We start from the raw sequence: 25,958 nt of genomic DNA, 5'->3' as shown, positions 1-25,958 counted from the left end.
CTCTAGCACAGTGCTGGGTTAGCTTTGTTTAACTGTGTTAAGGTTCCCCCCATCTCCTTCTGCTACCCCTATCCTCCTCTGTCTGATATTTTCTCTTTAAAAGAGAAGCTTGAGCTAGGTCGGGCCAAGGGAACAGGAGTTAAGCAGGCATCTGGAATGCTCTACCCCCCTGCTCCTGTGTCGGGTAGCCAAGGCAACATTTTGGGGGAGGACCACCCTGGCTGACCTGCTTTTCTTTCCTTTTCTTCCTTCCCTGCCAGCCGCCTGTCCCAGCCTAAGGTCTAGGAAAATTAAGTTGTTTTTGTTTTTTTTAAATTAAGATTGAAGTACAAGGTAGTCATAATAAGGTCCAACTTCAGGTTTTCCTTTCAGTCTGCCATAGATGGCTGTTGTCCATTTCCCCCATTGCGTTTCATCAAGGTCAGGTAGGATAGAAGCCTGGAAGAAATCCAAGTCCATTTAGTTCAGTGAAAAGAAAAAGGGTCCTGGAGTCTGAGGACCCCGCTCTGACACTTCAAGTCATTTCCCTTCTGGATCCCATTTTCCTTATGATGACCTCTGAGGCCTTTTCTTGCTCTAGAATCAATGATCCTAGCAGTACTAAATCATATTTCTCTTACTCCTTCTTCCTGCTCCTCCCCCATATGTAGGTACCATGTTTTTAAAGACACTTCATTATAGTGGCCAGACAGATACCATCATGATAAAAATGAGTCATTAGGCCCTCACATATCCCAAATTCTCTCTGAGTAAAATAAACACTGTCCCTGATCACTAGGAACTTTCTGTTTAGAATGGGGGTCCTTTGTTTTTGGAGACCATCAATTTTTTAAAAATATGTTTTGCTGATATCCACATCCAGAGAAAGAAGTGATGGGATCTGAATGCAAACAGAAGCATACTATTTTTCTTTTTTTTTTTCATGTTTTTTTTTCCTTTTCAGTCTGTTTCTTCTTTCACAACATGATTACACATATATAATCTATATCAAATTGTCTTCCATCTTAGGGAGGGGCAGGGTAGGGACAGAGAAAATTTGGAACTCAAAGCTTTTAAAAAATGAATGTTAAAAACTGTCTACCTGTAATTAGAAAAAAAAATAAAATACTATTTAAACTAAAAAGAATATATCTTGCTAACTGTATTTCAACATAATGGGTTTCCTTTGAAATTCCATGTATTTTATTTTATGCATTTAGAAATCTTAGTTTGTGGGGGCAGCAAGGTGGCACAGTGAATAGAGCACCAGCCCTGGAGTCAGGAGGACCTGAGTTCAAATCCGACCTCAGACTCGGAACACACACACACACACACACACACACAAACTAGTCGTGTGACCTTGGGCAAGTCACTTAATCCCAATTGCCCTACCTTCCCTCTCCCCCCCCCCAAAAAAAAAGCGGAAAAAAAAAAGAAATCTTAGTTTGAGAAGGCATCTGTAGGTTTTACCAGGCTGCCAATGGGGTTCATTTCACCCCAAAAATTTACTCTACAAGATGTTTAGAGAATATATGGAGACAAATATTTTGGTTTAACCCCATCCATGCACGTTCTCATCATTATCATGTCATCGCCATTGTCATTGTCATGACTGTCATCGATGTTTTCAGATCCTGTTGGGTCTGGCCAACTTGGAAAGTGATTAAAACACAAGGAGCAGCTAGTGATGTTTAGTTTTCAGCCCCTTTTGGGAATGGACATTTTAAACAACAGAAATCCAAGCAGAGCACGCCCCTAGACTGCGGTTGAAATGTGCAGCCAGACTCCTGGTACTCCCTAGTGGTTAATCAGAATATTGAAGTCAAGAGGCTCGGTGCTTTGGGAGGCTGGGGAAAGGGCCTGAGAAGCCACAGGGAAGAAAGATATGTGGGTAAGTGGGGAAAAGGGGAAATGTGGGACTAGAAAGGAATGAGCAAAATACAAACCTGATTTGGGGCTATTTTTGTTTCTCTTCCTCTTCACTCATCTCTCTTTTTTTTTCTGCTCAAAATATTTCCTTTTTCCTGGAAAGCAAAAGGTCTCCAAATAAGAGAGGTCAGCCAATGTGCACAACATTGGAACTATGGGAGCCTTTTCTTTCTTTTTTTTTCCACCCAAGGGACTATTCCTTCCTTGGAGCCCAGTACCTGGCATAGAATTGGTGCCTAATAAATGTTTATTGATTGATTGGAAGTTGGGGGGGAAAGGCAGCACAAAAAAGTGGTTGTCAGAAGGGATGATCTAGGCAAAAAAAAAAAAAAAAGATCAGGGATTAGAAAGTGGGGGAGGAGCAAGCCTATTCCTGGAAATACTTTTTCACTCATAAAAAACAACAAAACACTTCTCCATTGCCCCCAAGATTAGTCATCTCTGCATATCAAAAGGAAGGCATTTAGAAAAAGAAACCCAAATCCTCCCCTCCCCCACCATGGGGATAGGGTAACAAAAGCCATATTAATGACTGACTTCAGGTTACTCAATTCAGAAGAGCAGGTCTCCATTTCTGTTGAAAAACCCAGTGATAGTGTCCAGAGAGTGCCATTTGTACCCAGGCCAGTTAGATTATTAAGACTCACCCAAGAGCTGCAGACAATTAAAATAATGAGGTTCAGCTTCACAAATTGGCAGGAGTAAGTTGAGTGATACCAAAGGGGAAAAGAGGATTTTGAATCTCTCAAGTAAATCAGTTTTAATGAGAATATGGTATGCGTTTTCCTTCTATCCTCTTACTCTAAAAATGGGACTAGCAAGCATAGACATGGGAATGAAGTCATTAATATGGCCTCTATAAATCCAAAGCCTTTGCCTTATCACCCTGGTTCATACCACTGGAAAGGTAGAAGTGGCCTCAGTGTGACATAGTGATTAGATTACTAAAGAGTACCAAAGAAAACCTGGGTTTGAGTCTTTCCTCAAATACAAAATGCAACAAATCATGCCCTCAGTTTAGCAGGCAGATCATCATCTTTTTGGGTGGGGGAAACACTGAGACATAGGCACAAGTTTTTTGGGGGGGAGTTTGCTGCACAGACTGGGGGTAGGTGAGTGGAACATGGTAAACTGGAAGCAGAGCTCACACCCTACCCTCCAATAGGGTACATTCAGATCTTAATTAATCATCCTTTTTAACTAGCGCTAAACCCTATTGCTTCTATGCTGCTGAAGAATTACAGATGTTGCCATCCTCATCTAAATATACGACCCTGTGGCAAAGCTCCAATTGCCCTACCTTAGTTATAACTCTGGTTATTATTACTGTTGCTGCTATTTTTAAAGGTAGTATAGAGAGAACTGAGCCAAGATGGTTGGGTGTTTAAAGTTGGTCTTGCATTTGATCTTGAAAAAAGTAACAGGAGAATCATATTTGTGCTGTAAGAAAATTCACTGCTTGCTTCAGCAAAATATATTAGTGATAAGATTGCGTGTTTTCTAATCTTTTAGAGCACCTGGTTCCTTGAAACATGGTATATACTGAGTTTTGGGAACCCAACTGGAGCTGGGGAGGGACTCCAGCTGTTTGACCACCTGTTTATAAAAAGGGAAGACCTTTAAAAAGAGGGAAAGCACAAAAAGATTTTTTTCAGACAAAGATTCCCCAGGCAAACTAACATATTGAGGGGGTGAAATATGACTGAATTAGAAACAGGTGTATTAGCTCTACCTGAAAATATCCAAGGTTTTAATAATTAAGGGAAAATTATTTGGCGGGATGCATTTCAGATTTGGCTCAATTTAGACTGTTTGAGGAGGGAAAAAAACCACTTTCAATGAATTCAATACATCTGTGTTGGCTCACACTTGATGTTATAGTACATGTTTGTAGAACATTTAGTCTCTATATGTTATGGATAAAAATCCATTCACTGACTGTCCATCTTGGGAGACTCTTTCTATGCTGAAACCTCTATCTCAATGTAATGGTCTTCCCAGTACATCAAAAGGATGACATATATATTTTAAGCTTAAAAGAAAACATTTAAAAAAAATTAGGGATAATCACATTCTTGGTATTATTTTTCTGTTTTATTGAAAAGTCTAATGTTTGCCAAGTGCCTCTTCATTCCCCCTTGGGTGACATACAATTTTAATTTCTCAGACACTGTGGTTGTCTATGACTCATAGCCAGGGAATATCACTGGAAGAAAGTTGATGTTAAAAAGATGGGCCTTTGTTTCAGGGAGAAACTTGGGTCATTAAAACACTGTACAATTTTTCCACGGCAATATAGTCTTATAATCAATTCTGCACTCAATTATTTTTCTACAGTGTTTGTCCAGTATCTATGTACGAATAGGTCAGTTCTATGGGTTGTCTATTCAATGGCAATAGCTAGACAGGAGTCCTTTTTAAACCAGTTGGATTTTCCTGCATAGATAGTTGGGTGCTCTCTCTCTCTCTCTCTGTCTCTCTGTCTGTCTCTCTCTTTTTCTCTCTCTCTCCCTCTCTCCCTCCCTCCTTCCCTCCCTCTCTGTCTCTCTCTCCCTCCTTTTCTCTCTCTGTCTCTGTCTCTGTATGCAATGATTATGGGTATTATTCAGAGACTCTAGAATCAGGGGCTTTATGCCCCTCATATGCCAATAGCTCCTTTCAGAGGATGATAGCCAATTGTTAAATAAATTATTTAGTTGGGAACAGAAGACACAGAAAAGGTCCAGACTTACCCTTTGCTCATCTACTGATGGGCACACACACACAAACCCTTTTGCTTCTTTGTATTTGTGATCTCATTGTGGTGGGTTTGTTGTTGTTCAGTCATTTTAGTGCTCCCTCCAAAATATTTGTATAGCTTCAGCTCCAAAAAAAGCTGATAATGTGAATGTGAGATGGATGAGTCTTAGGAATGTTCAGTGTTTTTGAGGATTTTATCATTCAGGCCAGATGTGATGTGGCCATAGAGATCCTGTTCTTTTTCATGATTTAGAGGAGAATTATTTCTTTTTTCCTTTTCTATTTTCAGCCCCGTTCCTTGACAAGCTTTATAATAAATATTTTTAAAATGAAAATTGTAAAATCTAGTAATTAAAAAAATTCTCTCTTAAATTAGAGACTAGTTGGATGTAGGCACAGCAATAAATATACTGAATTTTTCTGGGTATAATACACAGTAATATTAGCAATTTTAATACTATCACTAATCATTTGGGAAATTCTGACATCTAATTTGGTAATATTTGTGTATTTAATGTAAATTTTTTTAGTCATACTACCAGGCAACAAAAAAGTCCTTTCACAGTTATGATGTAATGGGAAAGGAATATTTCAGAGCTGTCAGGATCAAAGATTTGAAATATGACATAAAAATGATTCAAGAGACACCCTTTCCAAACAACCTTTGATAGCTATCTGACCAATAGCAGTTCTATTTTTCTTTGTGTGGTTTTTTTTGGGGGAAATGGGGGTGGGGTGAAAGGAGCATAGTGAACAAAATCCTACCAAAGGTCAATGCTCCAGGGATATTTGGCATATGAGTTTAAAGAGTAAAAATGAATTATTCTAGATGAAAATTATTTTCCCCCTTCTCACTAAGGCACACATACACCATTATATCAGGACCAGAAGATGGGAAAAATGTGCCTGGTTGCATCAGGACCAACGCCAATATTGACATACTTATTAAAAAGTACATGAAAAGCACTTTTATGGTGGGGTGTTTTTTTTTGTTGTTGTTGCTGTCTAAAAAAAACCTTTTGGACTTACAGAAGGGAAATATTCAGCCTTACAACCTCTGTATAGCTATCCTATCCTTTTAGGGTCTTCTTAGCTATAAGCAAAGAATGCCTTAAAATGTAATTTCCTTCCATATTTCAACCCCCCATTAGCATGTATATTGTTTATTTTTCTTAATAATTATGGTAACTAAAGACTTTTTTTAAAAAATCTGGACAAAGATTTATGATTGTGTTCTGCATTTTCTAAGACATCAAAAAGATAATATTTGTTTGACTCTTTTGCTAAGATGTTTTTTGGTGTCTTCTCATTCCAACATCGCTTTATGTCCATCCCTCCCCTCCCCTTCTTAAATTCAAAGCCCTCACATAGTATTTTTTGGGGGGAGCATTCTTTTCCCCAAAAGATAGATAAGTCAGAGTCTCAACTAGAGAAGCCTTTATAGTGAGTTCATTTGAAACTCTTAAAATGGTGTTGGGGATGAGGGAGAGGAAACTTAAAAAAAAAAATTATGTAGCTCTACAGGGCTAGCCATTGAGGTAAAGAAACAATGTTGAGGATTGGACCTATGACTTCATTGGAAAAGGGGACTCTAAGACGAACTGCCCTCTACCAAACAGGTTGGTACCTGTTCTGCAATTTATAGCCTTAGAGAGTTGCCTAGGGCACTGAGCTACATTTGCTAAGTGCCAGCTATGTATCAGGCATAAAAAGAAAAGCAAAAAGCAGCCCATGCTTTCAAGGAACTTGCAATCTGATGGGGGAGGCAACATGCAAACAGCTAGGTACAAACGAGCTACAGACAGGATAAACTTGGGATAGTCTCATAAGGAAGGTGCTAAGATTAAGGAGGTCTGGGAAAGACTTCTTGTAGAAGGCAGGATTTTAGTTGAGTCTTGAAGGAAACCAGGGAAACTGTGAAATGAGAAGGGAGAGAGTCCCAGGCATAGGGGACAGGCAGTGAAAGTGTTTGGAGCCAGGAGATAGAGGACATGAAGGGTGCTAGCTAGCATCATTGGAGGGAATCATTGAGGGGAATAGGTGTAAGAAGACTGGAAAGGAAGGTAAGGTGCCATGTTATGAAGGATTTTAAAAGCCAAGGAAGATTTTATATTTGATCCTGGAGGTAGCAGAGTGGCACTGGAGTTTATTGATGACATGGTCAGATCTGCACTTTAGGCAAGTCAGTTTTTATAGCGGAGTGGAGGATGAATTAGAGTTCGAAGAGACTTGAGGCAGGGAGACCAGCAAAGAGGCTATTGCAATAATCCAGGCAAGACTGGGGAAGGACATGCACCAGGATGGTGGCAGGGTCAGAGGGAGAAAGGAGGCTCTTCTGAAAGATGGTACTAAATTAGAAACACTAGGACTTGGTGGGGTGCCAGAATGAGAAGCTGAGGATGCGAGCCTGAGGGACTGGGTGAATAGTAATGCCCTTGAGAGTAATAGGGAAATTCGGGAAGGAAGAAGGGTTGGGAGGAAAATAATAAGCTCAGCTTTGGACATATTGGTTTTAAGACAGGACATCCAATCCAAGCTGTCCAATAGGCAGTTGGAGACAGACTACAGATAGGAAGAGAGGTTAGGACTAGATAAGTAGATCTGAGAGTCATTTGCATAGAGATGATAATTAAAACCACAGGAGCTGATGAGATCACCAAATGAGAGAATGGTCCAGAGAGAGAATGGTAAAGAATAGAAAGAGGGACATACAGCTAGTACATGTCAGTCAGGACTTGAACTCAGGTGTCTCTATCCACTGTGACTTCAAAAGCAACTTCCTTCCTTTTTTTTCTGAGAGGCTGAGGATCTCGATTTTCAGTGGCTTTCCCTTAGCCTTATTGTGAGAAATGCCAACTCCCAGGAAGACTGCAAAAACCTAGAAACATTCACTGTGATGTTTCCATTGCGTATTTAGATGAATAACCCGTTTTCCTCCTGGACAACTGTAAATTCTTTGTTCCCTCCAACCTTGCTTTTAGGTAAGTTAATCAATTTCATTAGCTATTGGATAGGGAAAGTGATGTTGCAATACTCCTTTTAAGAGGGCATTAGGATAAAGGAGTTTTGAGAACTGGTGCCATTCCTACCCCAAAATAACCATGGTTCAGTTCCCTGTCATCAAAAAGTAAAGCACACCAATGCCGAGAATGGACACTCTCCTGGGTGGACTGGGCTGACTGCCCCAAGGATAGAGGGAGTCTCCTGAATTAGGTGCTTTCTCCTTATGACTGTCTCTCTGCTGCCATCCGGGTCCCAGCTGGGCTGTTTGGGGGTGTTTTCTGCAATGCGATGACAGTGTGATGGAACACTGCATTGCAACGTCCAGCCCTGCCAAACGCTCTGCCAAATGTTCAAACTGCAGCGTTCAGATTCAGTTCAGCTGTTCGGCTGTGAACCCACCCAACTCGGCAGGGCCCACAAATGGGGGAGCTCCTTCCCTAATGTAACATCTTAACACATTAATCAAAAGCAAAATAAAAGCAAATTTTCCCCAAACACAAACTCAAATTGATGACATATCTCCTCAGAACAGGAAGACAGCCAGGTCCAACTGGGCCACACCAACCACATGTTTAGCTCTTGGATGCATGTACCAGAGTGGAGAGGACATATGAAATATGGCTTTCCAGTCAGGGAAGAGATTTCAAAACTGGCTTCAAAGGAGAGAAGGGTCGTTATTATCAATACTTGGGTCTCAGAGGAAGATATCTTTCCAGCTAAATACTTAAAAAACCAAATCCATCATGTTGGAAACATTAGAATTTGTATTAGAGGCACCTGGACTATTGTAACCCTCCCTGATCTTTACCCTTCTCTGAACTCCTGTTGTACTTAGATGAGGTACCACACAGGTTTGCATAAGATTATAGATATACTGTCCTCTGATTATATCTTGTGTATAAATCTCAACTCCTCAGCTAGTCCATAAGCTCCTTAGAGGTCAGTGACCTTGTAATTAATTTCTTTATCTCCTGGGAGATTATATATATGTATATATACACATACATATATGCACACATACATATACACATATACACACATATATATGTAATTAGGTTGTGTAGGTTGCAAAATGGGGGTTTAGATATAGGTGATATAGAAATTTTTACATAATATATATATATGTATAATATATATATAAAATGGCTGTGAGCACATAGTAGGTACTCAGCAAAACGTGTTGAATTGGTTGACTGGAATTGCTCTGGCTTGCAGGTTGCTTTGAAATTTGGAGTCATTCTTCCTTCATCCTGTTCTGCTGAATCTAACTTTGCTGCATTTTATAGGAGAACTTGGCAAAACTCTTGGTCCTGGAGGAAAGATGATGAAACAAGTAGAGAGGGGATTGTAGGTGTGGAATGTTGATTCCACTGCCAGCCTTGGTTGCTGTGTTGGCTGGTCTTGCTTAATTGTTTTTCTCTTTTATAAGGGAGGTTTCTAGAGGAGGAAGAGGAGGGAGGTGTGGTATATAGCATACAGGAACATTGGGTATGGTGGGGGGAAACCCCCAAAGGTATCAGTAAAACATTTTTAAGGTAGTTAGAATTTTCTGTTCAGAAATGTTAATGATAGCCAGTAATAAATCTTACCTTGTCTTGGACAAGCAGAAAATGTGCAACTCAGAACTAAGGTTGCATGAAGAGAGAGGAAAACCTCTATATCTCTCCTGTGCTGGGAATGTTTCTTCTGAGAAAGGAGGAAAGAACAGTTACATTTTTAAGGGCATCAGTATATTATCTATCAGAGGCTCTTGGTATAAATCATGGGTGAGAGGAACAAAAAGCATCCTAAGATTTAAAGGGGGTCAGATATATAACAAAGTTATGATTTTAAGCTCTAAGGAGCTACTAAGAATTGATGCCCAAGTTTTGGTTTTATCTGTAACAGTAACTTTTGTTTTCTCTGGAAGGGGCAGCTCCCCCAGACCTGCAGCCTTTCTGAACAGGGTAATTTAATTTTGTCAGTAACCAGACACATTCTGTTTAGATTTGGAGTCCTTTTAAAAGGGGCACATTCTATCAATCACTTACTCTTAGAGGTCCAGGAATGTTTGGATTAGGGGCTTCTTGGAAAGGTTCTCCCCCTTATCAATGATGTGGTAATTAAGGGGTACAGAATTCCTTATCAGTTGTAACCTCATTGAGAGAAATATTATAAATTTCCATGTGTTAATTGGCAGGAAATCAGGTGACTGCAGCCTTTCTTTCTAGAGGAACCTTTCAAACCCCCCACCCACCCAAAGCCATCCTGTGCCCCCTTTGTTCCCACCCAACACCCCCCATTAGACTGAGCTCTGCAGTCTCAGGGAGCAGCCGCCATCAGACATTGCTGAAGGGAGAGATGAATTCCAGCCACAGTGAAAACACAACTTTCCACTCCATCACAAGGAGCCAAACACAGAAACCATATTCAAAGAGTCCTTTGTGCACAAGATAACGTTTGAATCGGAAACTTGTTTAGCCAGATTCTCTTGTTACAATTTACTGATTCATCAGGTGGGGGAAGGGGCAACAGTTTCAATCAATCCTTTTCAATAATAATAATAAAAATCCCACATGAATGCTGGCAACTCCAAATGTTTTTTTTTTTTTCTCACCCTCTGAAGGAAAAAAAAATGCCTCATTCTTCTTGAGCATGTTCATTTCTGGTCCAAATACCCATGGGAGAGAGCTTGTGATCTTAAAGTTGGGGGAGGGAGAGTTTGGAGAAAGTAGCCAAGAACAATCATATTTAGAATACTTTCCTATTGATTAAAAGAGGGAAAGGAGGGAGAGGAGACAGGAAGGAGAGACAGACAGATGGACAGACATCTCAAGATGATTTACTCTAGAAAAACAAAAAGACAGTGTTCAAAAACATTCTTAGAGATAGCAGCTTGAAAAAAGACTCAGGCCACTGGACGAGTCTCAACCTGTGCACTGGGGGGTCTCCTAGTGAAGCGGAAGGCCTTGAACAAATGGCCTGCTCCAGGAGGAGTCATGGAGGAGTGAGATGGAAACCCCACTAACATTGTTCCCCCCTTTCTCAAACTTTGGGCGTTTCCAGCATCCCAAATCTGGTTGGTACCTGTTACTTAGTGGTAGTCATCTCTAGAATTCCCAGAGGAATGGTTTTCATGCTTTCCTACTGTTTTTTTTTCTTTGTTTTGTTTTGCTTTTAAAAGGTCTTCCAGTGCCTTTGAAGTGGTAAAAAATGTTTATTACTCAATCTTCTTAAGATGAAAACTTAGAGTTCTCCAAAGGGGTCTCTCTCAGGCAGGAAACTCCCTCCATCCCTATCCCTCACAATTTTCCAAAAGAAGAGCATTTCTTGGTTAAGGTTACCTGGCCTGTGTCTTCAAGTCCTGCATTCTTGGGATGGGGAGAGGTAGGATTGCCTGTAACCCAGTATAAAAATAGTCACCCACATCTTCTGGGAATAGGACTGAGCCCTTAGTAGGCTGATATGCCTCAGGCATATTCTCTCCCTGACTTAGCTCATCCTCTTGCAAGCATCATCCCTTTTTTCTCATGCCCTGCTTGGCAAAACTTTCTTAATCAGTCATCTATAAACTTTTTGTCTGCATCTCCTAACTTCCTCCTCATGCCTGCATTCTGGCTTCTGTCTTCACCACTTCCTTGAGTTTCCATGACACTGAGTTCTCTCGGCTCTCCCTTTATCTTGGTGACTACTTTCTTTCTCTGCTTATTTCACTCATTCTTGCCCCTTTCAACTATTGGCATCTCATAGGAGCACAGATCTAGAGTTAGAAGGACCTTAGATGCTATTTATCCCAGCTCCTCCCCCTTGTTATTTTACAGGTGAGGTAAAACTGAGGTCCAAAGATTTGTTCCAGGTCACAATGTAAGTAAATTATTGACCCAGGATTGTAACTCAGCTCCTAATCCCCTGCCTAGTGATTTCTGTTGTTTGTATGCAAAAGATCAATCCATGCCTCTAATTTTAATATTTGCTCATCTCTCACTGTCAGATATCCATCTCTCTAAAGCAGGAAATTTTTTTTTTTGCCTTTTGGAGGGGGAATGCAGGGCAATTGGGGTTAAGTGACTTGCCCAAGGTCACACGGCTAGTAAGTGTTAAGTGTCTGAGGTTGGATTTGAACTCAGGTCCTCCTGACTCCAGGGCCAGTGCTCTATTCACTGCACCACCTACCCACCCTTAAAGCAGGAATTCTTAATATGAGGGTCCACGTGCATTTTTAAAAAATACTTTGATAACTGTATTTTAATGTAACTGATTTTCCTTGTAATCCTATGTATTTTATTTTTTGCATTTTAAAAACATTATTCTGAGAAGGGTTCCATAGGATTTACCAGATTGCCAAAAGGGACCATGACACAAAAAAGGTGAAGACCCTCTGGTCTAAAGGACATACTGTCTTTAAGTCCCTTCAACTGAAACCTTCCTTAGTGAAGGGAGTTACCAAGTTACCAGTCAACTGTCTAGAAACATTTGTTGAGTTCTTATTATGTACCAGGCTCTGTAGCAGCAAGCATCCCAGCATCCCCAGGGTGGCTGCCAGCACAGGTTCTTAGATCTGCTTTTCTAAAGGAAAGCAACTCAAAATGGGTTAACAATCTTGCTTTAATCAATCATATATCATTTACCTAGTTCAGGGGGAAAAATCAGCACCCAGAACTTCAGAGTATACAGACAGAAGTTACAAACAGACAAAAAAAAAATACGGAGAAACAAATCAGCAGACAGACTTCCAGCTGTCTGACCATTACATCCATACCCAGTCAGCTTCCAGAGAGGGAAGCACCAACATCTGGGTTTTCAAAGCTGCGGGGCTCAACGGCTGCTCAGAGTCTCATCTGGCCAAATCACACAACTCTTCCAAAAGTGAGCCCCAAAGCAAAACCTAACATCAGGCTATACATAGCCTTCTCCTGGGTCAGAGAATGTCACAATCCTCTTGACCCACTGCCCAATCACAAAGCAACAAGGTGTGGGCATTCCTGAAAAACAAACCTCCTGCTATAGGCTCCATGTGATCACATTCAGCCTATTAGGGGGCAGAGTATATTTTCAAATCAGGGAAGGTTCTCAGATTCACTTAAGCCTATCAAAGGGCAGGGAAGATCTTCAGATTTCCATGGCCATTACAGGCACTGTGCTAAGCACTGGGGATACAAAAAGAGGTAAATAGTTCCTGCCCTCAAGGAGTTTACAATCTAATAGGGGAGATAACAAGCAAATATGTACAAACCAGTTATGTACAGAACAAATAGGAAATAATTAAAAGAAAGAAGGAACTAGAATTAAGAATTAATTATGCCACATATGAAATCATAGATCCTTCAGATATTTGTATAAAATGGGAATAATTCTTGGACTAACTACTTAAAGCCTTGTCTTGAGAAAAGAGTTTCATTAACCTTAAGGTGCTATAGGATCGTGAATCATTATTATTGTTGTTAAGTCATATTCTTGGGAGAAGTTCTTAGAGAAGCATACTAAGCTGGGGTTTTAATTCCCTCAATACACTGGGTCAGATGCTCTCTGTTTTTACATTTTGCCTTTAAGCTACTACAGTGTGGCACAGAATATACATTCTATGGCACATTCTATTCTCCACAGTGAATGTGGAGTCTTAAAATGGGAGAGAGGTTGGTGTCTTTGTCAGGTCTATTGACAACAGCAACTGCCTCTTCAAGGATACAATGTGGGAAGTGAAGGAAGTTTATTTGTAGGAAGTAGAATGAAAGGAGCAAACCAAGTGAGCTCATGGAAGGAGGCTAGAAGAAGAAGCATATGGAATATTATCTTTCCCTCTTATCATCAACTTAAGTTGGTCAAAAGGCATGCTTGTTGGGAACAAGTAACTTGTATTCAAACAGTAAACAGTATCTTGAATATCTTGGCTTGTATCAGAAGTTTATGAGATGGTCACACTGACCTTGAATGATAAAGCAAAAGACCTTGTACTTCATGATACTATGATAATGGAAAATTACCATAGGTTTTTGGATAAGGAAGTGATATATGAAAACATTGATGAATTGGATGTAGGAGTGGAAATGAATCAGAAAACAAAATAACTTGAGATTTAGAATCTGATTTCTCTTTATCACACTCTTTCCTCTCTTATTTCTACAGTCATAATGCTAGTCTAGGTTTTCCTACCTTGATTACATCAATAATCTTGCTAATATCTTTCTTGTAGTCTCTACAACTAAAAACGCAATATTTTCTTCTGAAACCAACTCCTACTGATGCTGAGAACATTGTGGTACCATTGACGATAGTGAGGAAATTAGGAAAGGCTGAATACTTAGAGAGGAGGAAAGAGGCTTATTTTGCTCATTTGTTAACTCTAAAGTATTTTAGGCTTATTTGATTTATCCTGCCTCAGACAATTACTAGCTGTGTGATCCTGGGCAAGTCATTTAACTTCTCTCACTTTTCATCTCTGTAAAATGGGGATAATAATGACACCTATTTCACAGAGTTGTGGTGAGGATCAAATGAGATAACATGTGATATGTGTTACATGTAGACTTGCTCTTTAAATACTAGATATTTTTATTATTATTGCACAATTGTCTTAATACGGGAGATACACATATATTTGGTTATACACATACATAAGTGCATGTATATTAAAAAAATATTTTCCAGGTTTCCTTGAAGTACATTTTGTTTCAGTAGTGTCTAATTTGGGAAGGGAGAAGGAGATCAGAATCAGTTATATTCTATAATGTGTGTTTCATCACTCTGTGGGTAGAAATTTAAAAAGGTAGTTCCTTTATTTAGTTACTCAGTGACACCGATGACAAAGTTGTAAATTTGTTTCATTTTGTCGCATTTGTTCACTTTTTTTTTACCTCATTTCTGAACTTTGTAGACTTAATCTTCCATGTATTAAGCAAAGAAATCTGGTGCTTTCTCAAAAATCTGATTGCTAGAAAAATTTCACAGTCGCTTCCTCAATAAATAAATATGGAAGACCCCATTAATATTTGTATTGATAGCTTCTAACTCAGAAATGCAGGATTTTGGTTTTTGTTGTTTTTTTAGGTAACTTTAAATTTCAGGCTCACTTTTTTCAGGACAATACATGGCTAGAGAACTCAATAATATATTCACATGGATAAGCTTAATTCATCCTTGTCTCCTTATCTAAGGCACATAATCAGGAGTCCCATAATTTGAATAAATAACAAAACTCAGCTTTTTATTATTCTATATCTAATACCCCTGAACTGAAAAAAATCAAGACAGCAATTTTTTTAAAAACCCTAAAAAACAACACCAAATCATAAAAATCTAAAGCACAAGTCAAGCATGGTCCATATTATTCAATGAAATAATGTATATAAAGTGCTTTCCAAACCTGAAACTACTGCTTGAGGCAGTTATTTCAAGAGAACATAAGTTCATCAAGAACATGTATTTAACTTCCTCTATTTTGTCTTTCTACCTATTTCTATCATGTATCACACAGCCTAATATATAGTCCTTAATAAATCCTTACTGCATTAAATTAGATTGGATTGAAATTCATTTAAAACTCTAATTGTCTCACACTTCAAAAACTTTCCAGATTTTTGTATTGAGTGCCAATTAGGAAACTGAATGACTCACATTATCTTGTCTCTTTTTTTTCCTTTTCAGTGTGGATCTGTGATTTCATCAGGGGAGAAGAGAGATACAGACTGGCCATCGGTCTGTGATTTATAGTCCTAAAGAGCTGTCTGGGGGTACTGGGAGGTGAATCGTCCATGGTCACACAGCTTGCATATGTCAGAGGCCTAGCAGGAAAGTGGAAAGGCCAAAACAAGGACAAGAGTGGAACAGCTAACAGAGTAGCACCCATCCCCATCAATGAATTGTGATACAGTGCTGATGGGGAGAAAAAACATCAAGGGTCAGAGTCTAGACTTCTGGGCTCTTGAAAGCACCTTGATACCCTGTGCATTGTACCTCCCTGCTGGGGTCACTTTGAGAAACAGAGTGATTTGGGTTTAAGGCATTTAGGGCTAAAGTTGGTTTAGAATCAGAGTCAGATTCTGGCTTCCAGCCCAAGCCTCACTTGGTCATTGTTTGAGCCCTGATGGCTGAGAGTGGTAAATGAAAATTGTTTCTGTTTTGGCCAGAATCCAAGGGTCTTCCCCTCCCAGATTGATTTATTTTTATTTATTATTTTTACTAGGTAAAAGAGGCCATTCTTTGCCTTATTTCTTACTTAGCCTTAATCATTGAATGGGTGTTGTCTCAGACAAACTGAAACCTCAGAAAGACCTTAACTTAAAAAGTCCAAGGTTTCCCACTGCATCTGGGGCCATCTCCAGTCATTCTGATCTGTATCTGGCCACTGGACCCAGATGACTCCAGAGGAGAGAGATTGGTGGCCTTGTACAGCCCTCCCCCCCTTAAATCCAATTCACTGTCCAGTTCCAAGTCATGGCATCACCTTCCTGATGTCATAGTACTCTTTGAAAACAAAGGGCAAATCACAACCTCACTGCTATGGTTCTGTAAATTTGTGCCCATTCGCCCCCCCACAGCCAACAGAGTAGCTAGCACCCATCCCCATCAATGAATTGTGATACAGTGCTGATAGGGAGAAAAAACATCAAGAGTCAGAGTCCAGAGTTCTGGGCTTTTGAAAGCACCTGGATACTGATTTAATGATTTAAATCCCCACTATGTGCATTGGGGATTTAAAGGTAGAATGTTATGTTATTATCATTCTTGCTTTGCCTTCTATTTAGCAAAATGTTTAAAATTAAGAGTTAAAGGAGTACAGATGTTTGGTTATTGGATGGTAAATACAATGTACAGTAGTAGAGGATATTCCTCCCCACCAGTTACTATAAGAACCCTGAGAGTTGTAGAGGTGGCTGCCCTGTCTGAGGACAACCTCCCCCCCAATCTGATAATGTTCTCACAATCCCCCAGTGTGAGTACTGGTTGAATGAATGAGTCAACCAAGAGAGAGGAGAGGGGTAGGGAGGAGGGGTGCTATGCCACACACAAGCTACATTTGTCTAAAGGTCTTTATATACAGATTTAGCTAACCAAATTCTGTTTTAGAGCCTATCTTACTAGGGAACCCTCTTATTTTCCTACTCCACTGTGCTCCATAATCACTCAAGCTTCATGCCAAGTAAGAATAAATATTTAATTGAAGCAATAAAACACAGTAAAATAAGATAATAGATTTAGAGCTAGAAGAGACGTCTAATGCAACTCCTTTCATTTTATGTAATAGGAAATTGACTCAAAACAAGGTTATTCAAAGTTTTAAAGGTGAATGTCAAGAATGTTACTGGGGAAAAATAAAATACTAAGTTAATTTTAAAAAAAGGAAAAGCAGCAACAACAAACGGTTACATAACCTACCAAAGATCACAAAAGCAGTAAGCGGTGGGGTCAGCTTTTGAACTTAGGGCTTCTTAATCCAAATCTAGGCTTTTTAAAAGTTTTACTTTATAAGGGGTGGCCAGGTGGTGCAGTGAGTAAAGCGCCGGCCCTGGAGTCGGGAGGACTCAAGTTCAGTTCCGGCCTCAGACACTTAACACCCACACAAAACAACTAGCTGTGTGACCTTGGGCAAGTTACTTAACCCCAATTGCCCTCCAAAAGGCAAAAAAAATATTTTTTTACTTTATTACACTATCAAGAAAAATCAATATCAGTGATTATTTATCCATTTATACAGCTATAAGCTTTCATCTCCCAATTCTTAGCTGCCCCATGCCATCCCCAACTCCCTAAGTATGAAGGCAGTGACAGTTCAGTTGGGCCTGGGACAACCATCTGTCTGCTTGCCACAATATCCTGGTATGGAAGTCACTTGCCTTCACTAGGAACTTGCCCCATTTTAGGTTAGTGATGCTGTCCTGTTCCTCACCTCACTTATGCCACTCTGGTTGTTCTTACTCCTGTTCTAAAACTTTACTCAGGTTCATTATGTTCATAAAACTTCCCAGGTGAAAGTTGGAAGGTTTTTGGTTGTGTCCACACAACTATTTTTGTTGTTGTTGATAGTTTCAGTAATATCTGACTCTTTGTGAAGTTTTCCTGGCAAAGATGTTGTTGAGTTGTATCAATCATGTCCAATTTCATAACCCCATTTGGGGTTTTCTTGGCAGAAATACTGGAGTGGTTTGCCATTTCCTTCTCCAGCTCATTTTGCGGATGAAAGAACTGAGGCAAACAGGGTTAAATGACTTACTTGTTCAGGGTCACACAGCTAGTAAGTATCTGAGGCTGAATTTGAACCCATGAAGATGGGTCTTCCTAACTCCAAGTCCAGTGCTCTATCCACTGTGCTACCTAGCTACTCCTCCTCCCCCTAGCTATAGTCAAAGGTAACTGCTATGCTTTGATTGCCATTGTATTCTGTCTCTCTTTACCTTAAAACTCCAAGCCATATAGAATGCAGTCACCCATTCCCATAGGCATGCTCCACTGAACACCACCTTCCTCCCCTATATTTCCCCAGCTGTATGTCCTTTAGGCATGTTCTCCAGCCTAAGTGACTAGGGACCAAGTCACTGCTGACCAAGGCACATCACTTATATTCCACTCTATATTATCTCTCTGTCTCTGTCTCTTATAATCCTACAATTTTTCTCTCATTTTCAATAACTTCCTCTTTATTGACTCCTTCCCCTCTGCCTATAAAGATACTGGGCTTTCTTCTATTCTAAGATCTTTCCCATAATCCTGACATCTATTCAAACTATATTTTGTGACTCTTCTTCCCATTTATTATACTATAAAAATGCTAGAAAGAATTCTTCAAACTTGCTGTCTCCACTTCCTAATCACTCATTGACACTCTGCAATCTAAATTCAGATTTTGACCAAATTGCTTAACCTCTAAGAGCCCAGTTTCCTATTTATAAAATGAAGGGGTTGGAGTGGGTGATCTCCAAGTTTCCTTGACTCTACCTGCATCAAATACCTCATAGGGATTTCCTTCTTTGGTAAATGATATGATCTGAGGATTTTAGTAGGCTGCAAACTTAATATGAGTCAACAGTATGGTAAGGCAGACAAGAAAGTTACTGAGAACCTCAGCTTTGTTAAGAGAGGTATGGGGGGGGGGGCGGCCAGGTAGCACAGCAAGTAAGAGCACCAACTCTAGTGTCACGATGACCTGGGGATCGAATCCGAGCTCAGACACTTAGCACCCACCCAGAAACACCTGGCCATGTAACCTTGAGCAAGTTACTTAACCCCAATTGCTTAGGGGTGGACAGGTGGCTCAGCAAGTAAGAGCACCGGCTCCAGTGTCGGGATGACCTGGGGATCAAATCCCGGGCTCAGATACTTAGCACCACACCCAGAAATAACTGGCCGTGTAAACTTAAGCAAGTTACTTAACCCTGATTGCTTTAAAAAAAAGAGAGAGAGAGAGGTATAGGGGCAGCCAGGTGGTGCAGTGAGTAAGAGCACCGGCCCCAGAGTTGGGATAACCTGGGATCAAATCTGGGCTCAGATTAGTACCACACCTAGAAATAACTGGCCATATAACCTTGAGCAAGTTACTTAATCCCAATTGCTTTAAAGAGAGAGAGAGAGACAGAGAGACAGAGAGACAGAGAGGTATAGTATCTAAGACTAGGAAGGCTATAATCCCTTGATCTTTTGTCTCAGTCAAACTCCATCTGAAGTATTATGTTCAATTTTGAGAGATACATTTTAGGAAGAACATTGATTACTGGAGGCCATTCAGAGGATTTTAGATCATGCAATATGAGCATTAGGAGAAGGGGATGGGGTGGTTTAGCCTGGAGAAGAAAATATTTAGAAAGAGAAATTAGCTTTGTTGTTCGAGGCCAAAGGGAAGGACTGGGAGATATGGGTAGAGGCTGGAAAAAAAGTCACATTTGGGTTTAATGCTAAGAAAGCAAAGCTGCCTAAATGTGGAATGAACTGCTTCAAAAGGTGATGAGTTTCCCCCTCACTGGTGGTCTTTGATTAAAGACTAGATGACCATTTGTTGGGCAGGTTATAGAGGAGATTCTTCTTCATGTATGGGTTGGACTGGATAGCCTCAAGGGGTCTCTTCTAATTCTGACAGTCTGTGAAACTGATCTCTCCAAGGTCATCAATATGGTGTCTTAATTACCAAATCATGAGGTTGTAGATCCTATTTTGCAACGCACCTTGTATATACATCTCATTTGCTCCTCACAAAGCCCCTGTGAGGTAGGTGCTATTATTATTTCCAATTTACAAATTAGGAAACTGATCTCAGAGAGTAACTAGCCCCTAGGTGACACAGTTACTAAGTCAAGCACAATTCTTCCTGTGTTCTATTTGCAAAGGCTCCATTCCAGCTGCCTATAAGATGCAAACTCCTTAGAATAAAACAGGACTGGAAAGATAGATTCAAGCCACATTTCTCTCCGTCAGACAGCATATGAGGGACCTGTAATGGCAAGCAAAGAAGTACTTAGCACTTTGTTTCAGTTATTTATTTAGCACCTTGTTTCAGTTGAAGTATCTTTGAGCCTTGCCCTGATTGTATCAAGTCTTTGTTAAGAAACAGAACCTGTAAATCCCACAGTGGGAGGGACTTGCCAAAGACAGGAACAGGAAGGAGTAGGAGGTGAACAGAACAAAGAGAAGATAATGACAGATAAAAAGCTGATCACAGCTGGGACCGAGCAGAACTGAGAAGGGAACACTTGTGGCAGCCAGCACTCTCTGTTGATTTGTGTTGGTGATACTTTGTACAAAAGCCCTGGGACCTTACTGGAAGCCCTGAAAGAGGATTTTCTGGTTGTTTGTTGATAGAAATCCTGGAGGAGGGTTTCAGAGGTCCTGGGACTATACCGATGATTTGTGTTGAGTTCTCAGACCTTGTTTGTGGGTCTGTGTTGATTTCACAGGCAGACAGTGAATTGATGATGGTGCAGCAATGTGTATGAATGTTGTTTTCACTCTGTTAAACTTTGTCTTTCCCAAAACAGAAACTTTGAAGGATTTAGGTGGACTGGACACTGTGAGCTTCAATATGGAACTGGAAGAGGAGCTGAGAGCTGCCTACCTTACATCCAGGTGACAGTTGGGTAGATTCGGGCAAGAGCTGGACCCATGGAAAAGGAACCATGGAATCTGGGAGCCAGCCTCCAGCCAAGATGAATAGACCTCTCCTTGGGTACTTAGTGCTGACTGAGAAGATCATGTTTTACTGTGGCCTAGGGGTAGGAGAACTTTGTACTTTGTACCTTGTGTCTCTTAAGGACGATTGGAAACTAATCTCCAATCAAGAAAAAAAGAAGACTTTTTGACTGAGAGATTAAGAAAATGTGACCTAGGGGTGGGAAAACTTTGACCTTTGTATTTTGTGTCCATTAAGGAGGATTGCTCCTTAAGGACAATTGAGTTAAGGACTTACTGAATGATATCTTTTGTTTAAAACTATGTAGTCACTTTAGTGATAAGTTGTTATGTTATGTCATTGTGAATGCTGTGCTTTGGTTTCTATGAATGTTTTACCTTAGTTTATTGCTGAATAAATAGAGAGTGATCAGAAATAGAGAGTGATCTATGTGATCAGAGCCTTAAAGCTATTCACAGCAGCAGTCCTTTGGAGAGCTGCTCATGTTTAGCTTTATAGGACCTTAAATATCAGCCCATGTTCAGGCCAAACTGAACTATGAGTTCTTCCTTAAACTTGTCCTGTATTGTTCTATCTCCAAATGGATATACTTTTCATTTAAATTTTTTGAAAACATTTTAAACATTTTTATTTAAAGTTTAGAGTTCCAAATTATATACCTCTCCCCCCTCCTCCCTCCCTAATATGGTAAGCAATCAGATACAAGTTATACATGTGCAATTATATAGAACATTTCTATGTTAGTTCTTTTGTACAAGAAGACTCGCATAAAAGAAAAAGAAAGAAAGGAAGAAAGGAAGAAAGAAAGAAAGAAGGGAGGAAAGAAAGACAGAAAGAAAGACAGAAAGAAAGAAAGAAAGAAAGAAAGAAAGAAAGAAAGAAAGAAAGAAAGAAAGAAAGAAAGAAAGAAAGAGAAAAGAAAGGAAGTGAAGCATAGCATGCTATAGTCTGTATTCGATCAATATCAGTTTTTTCTCTGGAGGTGGATAGTTGGATCATTGATTGCTGAAAATAGTTCATTCATTCATAATTCTTCATTGAACAATATTGCTATTACTATGTACATCATTCTCCTGGTTCTGTTGACTTCACTATGCATCGATTCATGTTTTTCTGAAGTCATTCTGCTTGTCATTTCTTATAGCACAATAATATTCCATTATAATTATATACCACATCTTGTTTAGCCATTTCCCAATTGCTAGGTATCCTTTTGATTTCCAATTCTCAGACAGTATAAAAAAGAGCTGCTATAAATATTTTGGTACAAATAAGCCCCTTTTTCCTATTTTTGGTATACTTTCAATTTTTGAAGGTCATTCCCCAAACCTATTAAAATCCTTCCCTTTTTCAATACTTAAATCAAGTGATATAACCTCCGTGAAGTCTTCTTAGGCCCTATCCCTATCTAAAAATACTGTCTTCTATCTTAAATTATTTTATATCACTTTTCTCTGAATCTCTCTTTTGACTTTATCACTTCCTACCTTGTATCATACTTATTTGTATATAGGCATATTCTCTATTAGGTTTTAAACTTCCTGAGAACAGGCACTGGATTTCTAGATCATGACATAAAATAGAAATGACAAGCTCATGGCCAGGGATAGAGTACCCTTAATAAGATCTGGTGAGAATAGATTTATTGGTATTATTTTTGTAGCAGCAAGAAATTGAAAACAAAGTAAATGTCCATCTATCGGGGAATGCTTAACAAATTCTGGTATGTGGGTACAATGGAATATTACTGTGCCGTAAGAAATGATGTATATGAGTGATACAGGCAAGCATGGGAAGACTTATAAAGTGACAGAAAGTAAAGTGATGACAACCAGGGCAACAATAATGACAATGGCTACAACAATTTAAATAGAAAGAACAGCAACAATAACAAAAAACAGAATACTGTATAAATATAATGATCAACTTCAACCCTAAAGAATAGATATGAGCATGTATGTTCCTTCCTGTTTTGCAGAGATGGGGGACTAAGAAGGTAGAAAACTATTTACTTTTGGATTTGGCTAATGAGCTGGTTAGTTTTGCTGAACTGCCTTCTTGTTTCCTTTTTATTCTTTGTTTTAAAGGATGGCTCTCTAAGTGGATGAGGGAAAATGGATGTATTAGGAAATGAAAGTGATAAAAAACACAAATGTCAATATGACTTTTAAAGAATGGAAATGTTTTTGCCTAGAATCATACAGATCTAATAAACAAAATTTTAAATTGAAAAGGAAGGAGAGAGATAAAACCTACTTATCCTGTCTACCAACCTGGATACTAGAGAAAGTAGCTACATGGTAGGAAGAAGACTATCAGAGAGGTGCCCAGAAGTTACTATAGGAGAAAAAATTCAAGAAGGAAGCCTGTAGTAAAATCTATGACCTTAGCTGTCTATACACAAATGCTCATACCAAGGGGAAAAAATAGGGTAGACTAGATCTAAAACAAGGCAGTAAATTTTACTTCATATGTCACTGAGACTTAGTAGGATGGGACCCAGGACTGTAATATAGATCCAGAAGGGTATTCCTTATTAAAAAAAAAACAGGCTAGGAAAAGGTAAGGAAGCAGAGGAGAGCTCCCTCCCTCCCTCCCTCTCTCTCTCTCTCTCTCTCTCTCTCTCTCTCTCTCTCTGTCTCTCTGTCTCTGTGTGTGTGTGTGTGTGTGTGTAGCCCCTCTTAGCTACTCCCAAATTTGGTGTCTGTTTTGTGATGATATGTTCTTATCTCTAGCTTATTAATACAATATTTAATTGTCTCCCTTCCATCAAACCTTGAGCTGACAGTTTGCCCTTGAACTGCCCGGGGAAATGGAGCTGGAAGTACGTACAGAAGGACCAAAAGAAGGACGATGAGGAGGTATAATGGGGAGCAGAGATGGCTCCTTCACATGGCAAATAGGATGAAGAAAAGGCAAAAGAACCCCATGGCCTCAGGCAGAGTAAAACCCATCTTGGTATAGAAGAGCTGCTTCTTCAGGAAGGGGTTCCTGGCATAACCAATGATGAGACTTTGAAATACAGTCCTGATCCCCACCCTGGAGTCAGCCACTCACTCTCTCAGCAGCAGCCCTAGCACTGGTGGACTTGGTTCCTGTGTCAATAGCTCTTGAGATGGTGCTGGTTTGGAAACTTCATGTGGGGATCAGTGAGATCAGTGGAGTTGATATTGTCAATCTGCTGGGGTTCTCGTCTGTTTGAACCTTGGGTATGTTTAACACCCCTGTAGATAACAGTGGGCTCATAAGCTGAGAACTACTCCTTACAAGGGCAGGGGTAAAGATAAATGGTGCAGGTTCACATTCTCAGGGAGTGAGGTGCAAAGCAGAAGAGCTTTTTGCAGAACAGAGAAGACAAAAAGGGGGAGTGGTGATAACTTTTCAAACTATGAATCAACTCCCACTTCATTGCTAGACATAAAAGTAACATGTCTAAAAACAACAAAATTTAATTGAACATGAAATAATATAAACCTCCCCTCCTCTTCCAAACAGACTTAGAATTAAACCATTATTGCTGTCCATACCCAGTGGGCAACAAATCTTCTACACTTTCAGGGAAGTTATAATTCAATTTTCCTTCTATTCTACTAATTCTAAAGACATAGCAACTTTTTACTTGTGATCCAAGGGGTGCATTTGGCATGTGGTGTAGTCAGTTTCTTAGAATCTTTCCTAGGAGTCCCATGGACAGGTTAGAAATTACTGAAAACTCTTGCTTTATTATCATGGCCCAGAGGAAAAAGCAAGGTTCAGGCTACCATGACTAGTTCTTGTTAATGTTTTCTCCATCTCTGCCACTCAACCACAGTCTCCTTGTCCATCTCAGTCCCTTCTTAGACCTCTTACCTTGTCACTATAATCAACATAATTGTCACTTGGGAAATGACCCACACTTTAAACTCACGCACAATTCCTAAGTAATGTTGGAAATTAAATAAATTTCTTATTTATTTTAAGATATATGAATGTGAGGGAATCCAAAGACTAGATGGAGTAAGCATGGCAGAAAGCATTTGAGAGAAGGAAAATTGAAGAAGAAACAAGAAATTATATTGTCATCAGAGCGGGCTATATGGAAACCGAGTGTTGAGGAAATGGGTCACAATCCCAGCAGAGAGATACAAAGCAATGTTACAGGGGATTTCAGTCATCTAGATATCTGCTGGAACACTCGTCAAACAAAAGTGGCATACCTAATACATTTTTGGCATGTCATACTGATAATGTTTTTCCTTCAAAAGGCAGAAGAATCAATAAAGAGATCTACTTCTCTAGATTTGATTCTTATCAACAAGGAAGAAATAGTTGCTGAAGTAGAAATAATGGGAAGCTTGGGTAAAATTGGTTCTCCTTCTTAGAATTTGTGGTGGGGGAGTAGAAAGGTAGGTTGACATGTTCTGAGAAAGGGTTCTGAGAAAGGATGGATAGAGCACCATGGAATAAAATTCAAGAACTGACATTAGTAGTGATGGGAGGTTCTTGAGAATTAAATTCCAAAGACACAAAGAGAAACAATTCTGATGAGGAAGAAAATGGAGACTTGTCCAAAGAGACCTATTGTGCATTCACAAAAACTTATAAATAGATTATAAATTAGTATAGATATTTTATTTTATTAACTAAATTTTTTTTCAATTATCAAGCATTTATTTTTTCCTCTCACTCATCTCTCTCCTCCAGAGAAAAAACAAAACCCATGTAATAAACAAGCGTAGTAAAGCAAAGCAAATTCCTATTTTTACCACAACCAAAAATGTATGCCTCATTCTGTAACCTGAGTTCATCACCTCTCTGTCAGGAGGGAAGTCGTATTCTTCACCACTGTCCTCTGGAATCATCATTAGTCATAGTGAACATCTGAAAAAGAAGTATTAATCATAGAGTCTGAATGATATCTTCGTCAGGAACAGATCCTGCCAGATTAACATCATTTCTCTTTTGACAGGACTATTAGACTGTCAACCAGGGAAATGCTGTAGGTATAGCTTGCCTCACTTTTAACAAAACATTGGACATTGGACTATTCTTATGGAAAACATAAGGAGATATAGGTTAGACAACAGTATGATTTGATGAGTTCATAAGGGAAGGGACTAGCAACTACTATGTGTCAGGCATTGTGCTAAATATTTTACAAATATCTCATTTGATTCTCACAACAACCCTGAAAGGGAGGTATTGTTATTATCCCCTTCTTACAGTTGAGGAAACTGAA

General features: G+C 39.5%; 1 long non-coding RNA gene across 1 annotated transcript; it reads left to right on the top strand.

Annotated features, from left to right (window-relative positions):
- The first annotated feature begins 1,747 nt into the window (after nt 1-1,747).
- LOC138146775 (uncharacterized) lies at nt 1,748-21,542 on the top strand. Its single transcript, XR_011164574.1, has 4 exons — nt 1,748-1,870; nt 11,451-11,493; nt 15,271-15,321; nt 20,589-21,542. It is a non-coding gene; the product is annotated as an uncharacterized lncRNA (long non-coding RNA).
- Nucleotides 21,543-25,958: the final 4,416 nt, after the last annotated feature.

The sequence above is a fragment of the Petaurus breviceps genome, unplaced genomic scaffold, assembly GCF_028583685.1.
Source record: "Petaurus breviceps papuanus isolate PSGF00001 unplaced genomic scaffold, PetGlider_PUasm1.0 90769, whole genome shotgun sequence".
NCBI classification, from domain to species: domain Eukaryota; kingdom Metazoa; phylum Chordata; class Mammalia; order Diprotodontia; family Petauridae; genus Petaurus; species Petaurus breviceps.
Note: the sequence above shows the minus strand (reverse complement) of the source record. Positions and strands in the feature narration are given on the sequence as shown.